Genomic DNA, 7,681 nt, shown 5'->3' with positions numbered 1-7,681 from the left:
CACACTTTAATATCCTTAGAGAAGTAATGGCTAGCAGCAGTGCTAACCCTCCTGTAGTGCGTTGTATATAGCGGATTTCTGCTTTACATTTTAATCACAGAAAAACAAAAAAAAATTCTTACATTTTTATCAGATCTGCTTCATCAGAGCTAGAAGGATCTGAGCTGTCCGTCAAACAAAAAGGGGCGCGGCTTAATACAGCAGAGATCTGTGAAAGAGCACAGTTTATCACTTTCACAAAAATACTGTGGCCTACAGCTTCAACTATACATCTCTCTCTCTCTCTCTCTCTCTCTCTGTCTGTGTTTCCATCTTTAACTCTTTCTTTCTTTCTTTCTTTCTTTCTTTCTTTCTTTCCCTCATACTCCTCTGTCTTTCTTCTGGTAACGAGTCATTGCTCTACTGATTTTTTTTTTCTAATTAAATCATTTATAATTTTTATAATTTAGAATTTTTCTGACTCAATAATTTTCTAATTAAATAAATAAATTATTCTCACAACATTAAGACGTTTGTTTGTTTTTTTTGTTTCTGGTAACGACTTGTTCTACTGAATCACTTTCTCTTGTAAACAATTTTTTTCTTGTAGTAATGAGATTTTTTTTCCATTCTCTGTCTTTATCATTTGCTTCCTTTCTGTTTCTGGTGGATAGAACTGAATTTAAATGTAAATGTTTGCAGTATTTCTGGAAGGAGTCTCCAGTGTCAGAGCTAACGTGATAATTAATCTTTCAATAAAACACTAGCCATGTTTGCTAACATGCGCAATTACCCATAATCCTGTGGTGTTGTGTGGTCCAGCTGATGGTTTGTGTTATTTTGTTATCTGTAGTAGTGAGGTTTGCTAGCATGCTGGCTAAAATATTTCACAGTGTAATTAAAGCTAGCTGACGGGTTTATTGTATGAAGGGAACAAGTGGCTTAGCTGCTAGTTTTATTTATTTAGCTGTTTATTTATCACGACACTAATGTAAGGGTAAGGAGCGGAGTTTACTAGCCGATGTACATCACATCAGTTTCGTAATTAAACCCGGTGTTCCGGCTGCTAACGTGAAGTAAATTATTTTACTGTAGAGTCAAAGCCCAGGAGCCGGGATTGTTAGTGTGCTAATAAGTTAACAGGAGGTAAAAGATATTATTGTGTAAGTAAATCAGTAGCCAGGTTGACTAGCAGGCTAGCTTAGGTGTGGATTTAGCACAGAGGATCAGGTGTGTGAGAGAGAAACATGAGGATAAGAGGCTAATGCTACAGCGTACAGGGAGTGACAGCGCTAATCCTGAGTAATCTCCGCTAACGCTGTAATACTCCTGACAAATGAGAAGCAGACGGGTTTGGAGTTTAAAAGGAGCATGTCCCGTAATTCCCATGTAGACACGTCACGCTTACATGGAGGTTATTAGCGCACGTGTGTCCGTGTGCCAAGACATCTTTCTCTCACTCGTTTTACTGTGACACCATGGGAGAATTTCTGCTTCAAAGCAGATTGGATTTCTCTCTCTCTCTCTCTCTCTCTCTCTCTTTTCTATCAATAAAGACGCTGTGCACGGCGCATACCTGCGATTTAATTGAAACAAGGCGTCGAGGTTCTTCGCCAGATCGTGGCTTTGCCATTTAAGGTAATGTTTTTGTGCTGCTCGTGCGGTTAATGAATCCAAGTCCTCGGCGAAAAAGCGCTCTCGACTCCTTCGCCCGAGGAAACCGTCCCTTCCCTCGCAGCTGCACCAGGAAAAAAAACGCAACAAAACTCGAACCCCACAACATGAAACGGCGCGGGGGAGAACGCAACCGCAATTAAAAAGGCAGGAAAGAATATTGCTTTGGCATCTTAAGGTCATTATCCTGAGTTTATAGCTGTGCGTACAGTGCCTTTTTATTTCCTTTATACGAGAAGGACTGGCTTAAACAAAAAAATAAAGCAGTTTGCTTGTTTTTTCCTTTGTGAAGGTGCGCAAGTGAGCGTTCCCTGCACCTTCATTGAACCTCATATTTTCTGGAGCAGATCAGCGGAAACGGACGCCAGGGATTTATTCCGAGACCTTATGACAAAAGTATGTCGGGATTTAAGATCCTTCAAATATTAAACCCTCGTTACGAGTGCCGCTCTTCACCAGGCCTGAGGATCAAGCGGCTTTAAGCCCCGAGCTTACTCACTGATTTGTGATTTTCCTACCTGAGAGAGAGAGAGAGAGAGAGAGAGAGAGAGAGTGTTTTTACTTTCATCACTGCTGCTCTTTCTCACACTCATCTTTTCTCCTCAGAGATTTAGAAAACAATTTATTCTTGATTATTATCCATTTTTACACCAGGATCTCCGTGTCCTCTGTCATCTGTGTCCTCTGTCCTCTTTGTAATCTGTGTCCTCTCTGTCCTCTGTTTCCTTTCTGTCCTCTGTGTCCTTTCTGTCTTCTGTGTCTTCCATGTCCTCTCTCTCTCTCTCTCTCTCTCTCTCTCTCTCTCAGTCTTCTGTCTGCAAATTTGTATAAAATGTGCTAATTTCACTTTATACACTCGCTAATCAGCGTTGTAGCCAGCAGAATCTTCAGCTCAGAGGTCTAGGCTTCATGTAGAGTTTAGTAAAGACATTAGAATGTAATATTTAAAGCATTTTAAGGCTATGTTGTTTAGATAAGTTCAGCATTGTGTAAAGTGCTGATCTGATATGCTAATCGCTAATTAGCTGCTTAGCAAGCAGACTATTACCTAGAAGGCTAAGAAGGCTTTAAAGCTAGGCTCAGATTTATCTACGCTGTCCTGATCAGTACTACATGCATTTAGCATCGCTGTGTTTTCTGTCTGGCTTTAGCTGAGTATGTAATGAGGTTAGGGTTAGGGTTAGCTAATCACTAATTAGCGGTTTGGCTAGTGTAACGTTTAGCTTGGAGACTAGGCCAAGTTTACAATTTTAGCATAAAAGCTAGGCTAAATTATCTATAACATGTTAGGTCTAGTTTTTTTTTTTTAAGATAACTGAGCATTTTTGTGTATTAATGAAAACAGCTAATCTCATATGCTAATCTCAGTTTAGTTGCTCAGCTAAGGTTGCTAACTAGGAGATGACACTGCACTATGTAGTGTACAAAGTCAGGATTAATTTTATCCTGTGTCCTGATTTAGAGCGCCCATCTCTCATGCTAATCGCTAATTAGCTGTTTAAGCTAACAGGGTATAGCCAAGAAAGCTAAATATAAAGTCAGACTGAATTATTACTTATATATGTTGTTTAGATAAAAAGTGTGTGTTAAGTGTCCTTCTGTCCTCTGTAAGACTTCAGCTGTGTCTTTTTACACACACACACACACACACACACACACACACAAGACTCTTTATTTAATCTGGTTTTGGAGTGTAAGTGGCCGTGTGACCCAGAGTGAAGGTCCAGCGCTCACGTTTCCTGCTCAGTGAAGTTCATTACACGCTAACAGCATCGCTAACGTCATTTAACTGCGACTCACACACGCTGCAAACTCGCGCTGATTCAATGAGATAGATGGCATCGTGGGTAATGCAGTTCCACTGGGACCTTCAACCACATTAGTGTTAAAAAGAGAGAGAGAGAGAGACAGAGAGAGAGCAAGAGCAACTTAAGATAAAGTCTCAGTCTCTCTGTCTGTCTGTCTCTCTCTCTCTCTCTCGTAGTCTCTCTCTCTCTCTCTCTCTCTCTCTCTCTGTCTTTCTCTTTGTCTGTCTGTCTGTCTGTCTGTCTCTCTCTCTCTCTCTCTCTCTGTGTGTTAGTGATAAATGAACACGGTGTGTGTTTGGTGTTTTGATCTGTCCATCATCTTCATCCTTCACTGTTTCATGGTCAGGCCACGCCTCCTTTATCGATTCTTCACTCGTACAAAAGTATTAATCTGTCATGGAGGTGATGATTGCGGTTTTGAGGAGTTTCGGTGTTTAACCACAGCTCACTTCTAAGAGGACTTTTAGTGATTAGTCTAACATGTACACTTCACTCTGCGCTAAAAGTGCTATATAAAAGGTGGAGCTAACACGCTAATCTTACATGCTAATAGCTAGTTCTCTGTTGAGCTGGTGTTTTTTTATCTTAAAATTTAGAAAACATTATGGATGTGTTCATTAAGGGTGTACGCTGGATACGAATATATCATCCAGATACACAAACATCTGTATTAAAAGTAAATAAAGTGGTGTAGACCACTCCCACTTCAGGTTTAGGCCACACCCACTTCAGATTTAAATCCAGATTGTGATCATGGCCCTGCGTTGTACTCCTTGTGTTTAGCGTTGCTTTGATAGCTGAGTGTGCGCTGATTTCATATGCTTGTGAGATGATGTAGCTGTACTTCCTGTTTAAAATTAAACTGATGAAGATATGTCTATATCGTCTCACAATGTTGCTAACTTTGCACAGATTTTATATGCTAATTACTAATTCACTAGCATGGTACTGCTATAGCAACATTAGTGCTACTCTGCTAGCTATTCTGCTTTGTGTGAGACTTTTGATCAGTTTCAATTTCAAACAAACATTTGTGATTAGTTTTCATGTAATATTCTTTTGAATAAGCTTGTTATAATTTGTGTGTGTGTGTGTGTGTGTTTTACATCAATAAAAATTCAATCCAAATTGGAGTAATCAGAAATGTAAAGCCTCACCGATTACAAAACTATATATTTGCATAATGAAATAATTGGCATTAGAGTAATGAGCAGATTCATAAGAACTGGATAATTAACATCTTCCACTTATTAGCACTTAATAAGATGATGAAACACACACACACTGTGTGTGTGTGTGTGTGTGATATTGTGAAGTCATAATCAGGATGGTTTTAAATGAAGAGCTTGTGTGGTTATTCAGCAGAGACAGGCTTGTGAGAGATGCAGAGTGTGTGTTGATGAAGATGTGTGTGTCACTGCTGTGTGTGTTTCTCACCTCAGGGATGTTGGATGGCTCCTGTGTCATGTGTGGGATTGGTGTGTAATTATTGTGTTTAGTGTGTATTTGGAGTGGGAATTTTGTTTGTTTAGTGTGAGATTATTATGGAATGAGTGTGTTTAGTGTGGGGTTAGTCTGTGTTTAGTGTGGGATGATTGTGTGTTTAATGTGGGATTAGTGTGTATTCAGTGTGGGATTAGTGTGTATTTAGTGTGGGATTAGCGTGTGTTTAGTGTGGGATTAGCGTGTGTTTAGTGTGGGATTAGTGTGTATTTAGTGTGGGATTAGTGTGTTTAGCGTGTGTTCAGTGTGGGATTAGTGTGTGTTTAGTGTGTGTTCAGTGTGGGATTAGTGTGTGTTTAGTGTGTGTTCAGTGTAGGATTAGTGTGTATTTAGTGTGGGATTATTGTGGAATTAGTGTGTGTTGAGTGTGGGATTAGTGCGTTTTGAGTGTCGGATTCATGTGTGTTGAGTGTGGGATTAGTGTGTATTTAGTGTGGGATTAGTGCGTGTTTAGTGTGGGGTGAGTGTTTGTTTAGTGTGGGGTGAGTGTGGGATTAGTGTGTGTTTAATGTGGGATTAGTATGTGTTTAGTGTGAGGTGGGTATGGGATTAGTGTGGGATTACACACACTATACCTGCACACACTATTATATCTCATCCCTCTACCTTTGTTTATCTCTCTGTTTATTGGTCTCTCTCTCACTCTCCATCTCTCTTGTTTTATATTTTCTTCAGCTTCCATTCTTTTTTCTTCATCTCTTTACCATTATTCTTTTTCTTCATCTATCCATTTTTGTCTTTATTCTTCACTCCACTATATCTACCTTTACCCCCTCATTCTCTCATCACTTTTTCTTTAGATTCAGATCTTTCACACCAACTCATCTTCTATCTGTTTATCCTTCCCTCTCCATTTTTAATCCTCACACTTTTTGTCTCTCCACCTTTTCATCTGTTTTTGTTTCCACCAGTTTTTTTTTCTTTGCTCAGACCTGACTGCAGACTTACACACACTCATCCGCTCACTGCTCTCTCACTTACTGTGTGTGTGTGTGTGAGAGAGAGAGAGAGAGAGAGAGAGAGAAGGAGACCGAGAGATTTTTACACTGCATTAAATCAGCTGAATGACTGAACGAGGGATGAGTGGATGAGTTAGAGGCTGCCTGAGCTCCTCACACTCATCCTTTTCTCATCACTCTATTTTCTCCTCTCTTGTTTTCTTTGCCCTGTTTCTTATCTCTTCTGCCCACATTCCTTCTTTTTCTATCTATCTTCTTTGTCAGTTCTCTGATGATGGACAGATTAAATGTGTCGCTCCAGAAGAGGGCTCCACAGATCAGGGCACTAACCTTCTCCATATCTCTCTCTTTCCATCTCTCTCTCTCTCTCTCTCTCCCTCAGGTAAGGTCTCCTGCGTTCTCTCCTCGTCCTGGACTCAGAGCTGTATCAGTAACCCAGATGAGAGAGTGGAGGAGCTGAGACGCTTCATGCAGGACGGCATTTCATTCGTCCGTCGCTGTGTTTTTGCAGGAGGGATTTTAGGTGAGAAGATGTCAGCACGTCTGGCTGGAGCTTTTACATAATCACATCGATATTTCTATGATTCAGCCTCTGGCAGCGTTGGGGTTTTCACTGGTGATGTTTGGCAGCTTACGAGACGAAAATAAAATAAAGAAATAAATAAATGAAAAACCCCATACTTGGTTATTGATTTGATTTTTTATTTCTTTCCCCCCAACTCCTCACATTTTCCTCTGCTCACGTCTCTTCCTCTTTTCTTTATTGTGTCTTTCTTTTGGAACTTTAATTGTTCAGCAGAGGAAATAAATAAATACGATCACACACACACACACACTCCTGCGTGTGTGTAGTTCACTGCAGCGCTGCTTTACTGCAGAAATCTTTACTTCTTTATGAACACTTTATTCTCACTTCTTATTCAGACTCTCCAGGATCTCATGCAGGGTTTTTTCTGATTGTTGCTGCGGCTTTTTTCGAAACTTGAACTTAAATTTACTCACCAGGATTCTTCATTGAAGCTCCTCACAGTGAACACACACACACACACACACACATGTAATGAGTTTCATAAAAACTCCTCTGTCCTGAAGAAACCTCCAGCTTCACCTCTGACTGCTACACAGCCCTGACACTGGAGACTCCTTCCACACCACTGATGTAACTGTACACAGACTCCGTGTTGCTCTTTGATGAAGAATAAACATTAAATAATCAGCTAGTTGCTGTGGTGTAAAAGGAATAAAACACTCAGGGATGCACTGTCAAGGGAAATTAATCAGCCTCTGTGTTTAGTGTGATCAGTGTTGAGTGTGAGGGATTTTTTCTTCTTTTTACCTCATTTTCACTTCACACAGGGTTAGCCTAATGTGTGTGTGTGTGTGTGTGAGAGAGAGAATTAGCGAACAGTGCCGCATCGCTAAAAGCCTGTTCTCTTAATTATTGATTTACACAGATGAGATTTGTACACTGCGTCCTCCTGAAGTTGTTTATTTCTCTAACCCCAGAGTACGGCGCTGTCAGCAGCTGGAAATCTACATTACGCAAACACTAAGGCTGTGTGTGTGTGAGAGAGCGCTGCAGTAGGATGCTGTGAGGATGTTAAGTACAGAGTGGATTAGAGACGTTACACGTGGAAGTAAAATGGGATGATGTAAAAGCAGAGAGAGCGGAGTGGTGTCTCTCGGCGAGGCTGCTGATGGAATTAGGCTTCAGATTGAATTGTTTTAGATTGGATAACTTTAAAAGCAGCTTGCTCG

General features: G+C 40.4%; 1 long non-coding RNA gene across 1 annotated transcript; it reads left to right on the top strand.

Moving 5' to 3' along the window:
- The first annotated feature begins 1,534 nt into the window (after positions 1-1,534).
- On the top strand, positions 1,535-6,548 carry LOC131351317 (uncharacterized). The gene is made up of 3 exons (XR_009204373.1): positions 1,535-1,831; positions 1,946-2,049; positions 6,306-6,548. It is a non-coding gene; the product is annotated as an uncharacterized LOC131351317 (long non-coding RNA).
- Positions 6,549-7,681: the final 1,133 nt, after the last annotated feature.

This window comes from Hemibagrus wyckioides, linkage group LG03 (assembly GCF_019097595.1).
Source record: "Hemibagrus wyckioides isolate EC202008001 linkage group LG03, SWU_Hwy_1.0, whole genome shotgun sequence".
In the NCBI taxonomy this organism is placed as follows: Eukaryota; Metazoa; Chordata; class Actinopteri; order Siluriformes; family Bagridae; genus Hemibagrus; species Hemibagrus wyckioides.
The sequence above is the reverse complement of the archived record's forward strand: the minus strand, read 5'-3'. Positions and strand labels throughout refer to the sequence as shown.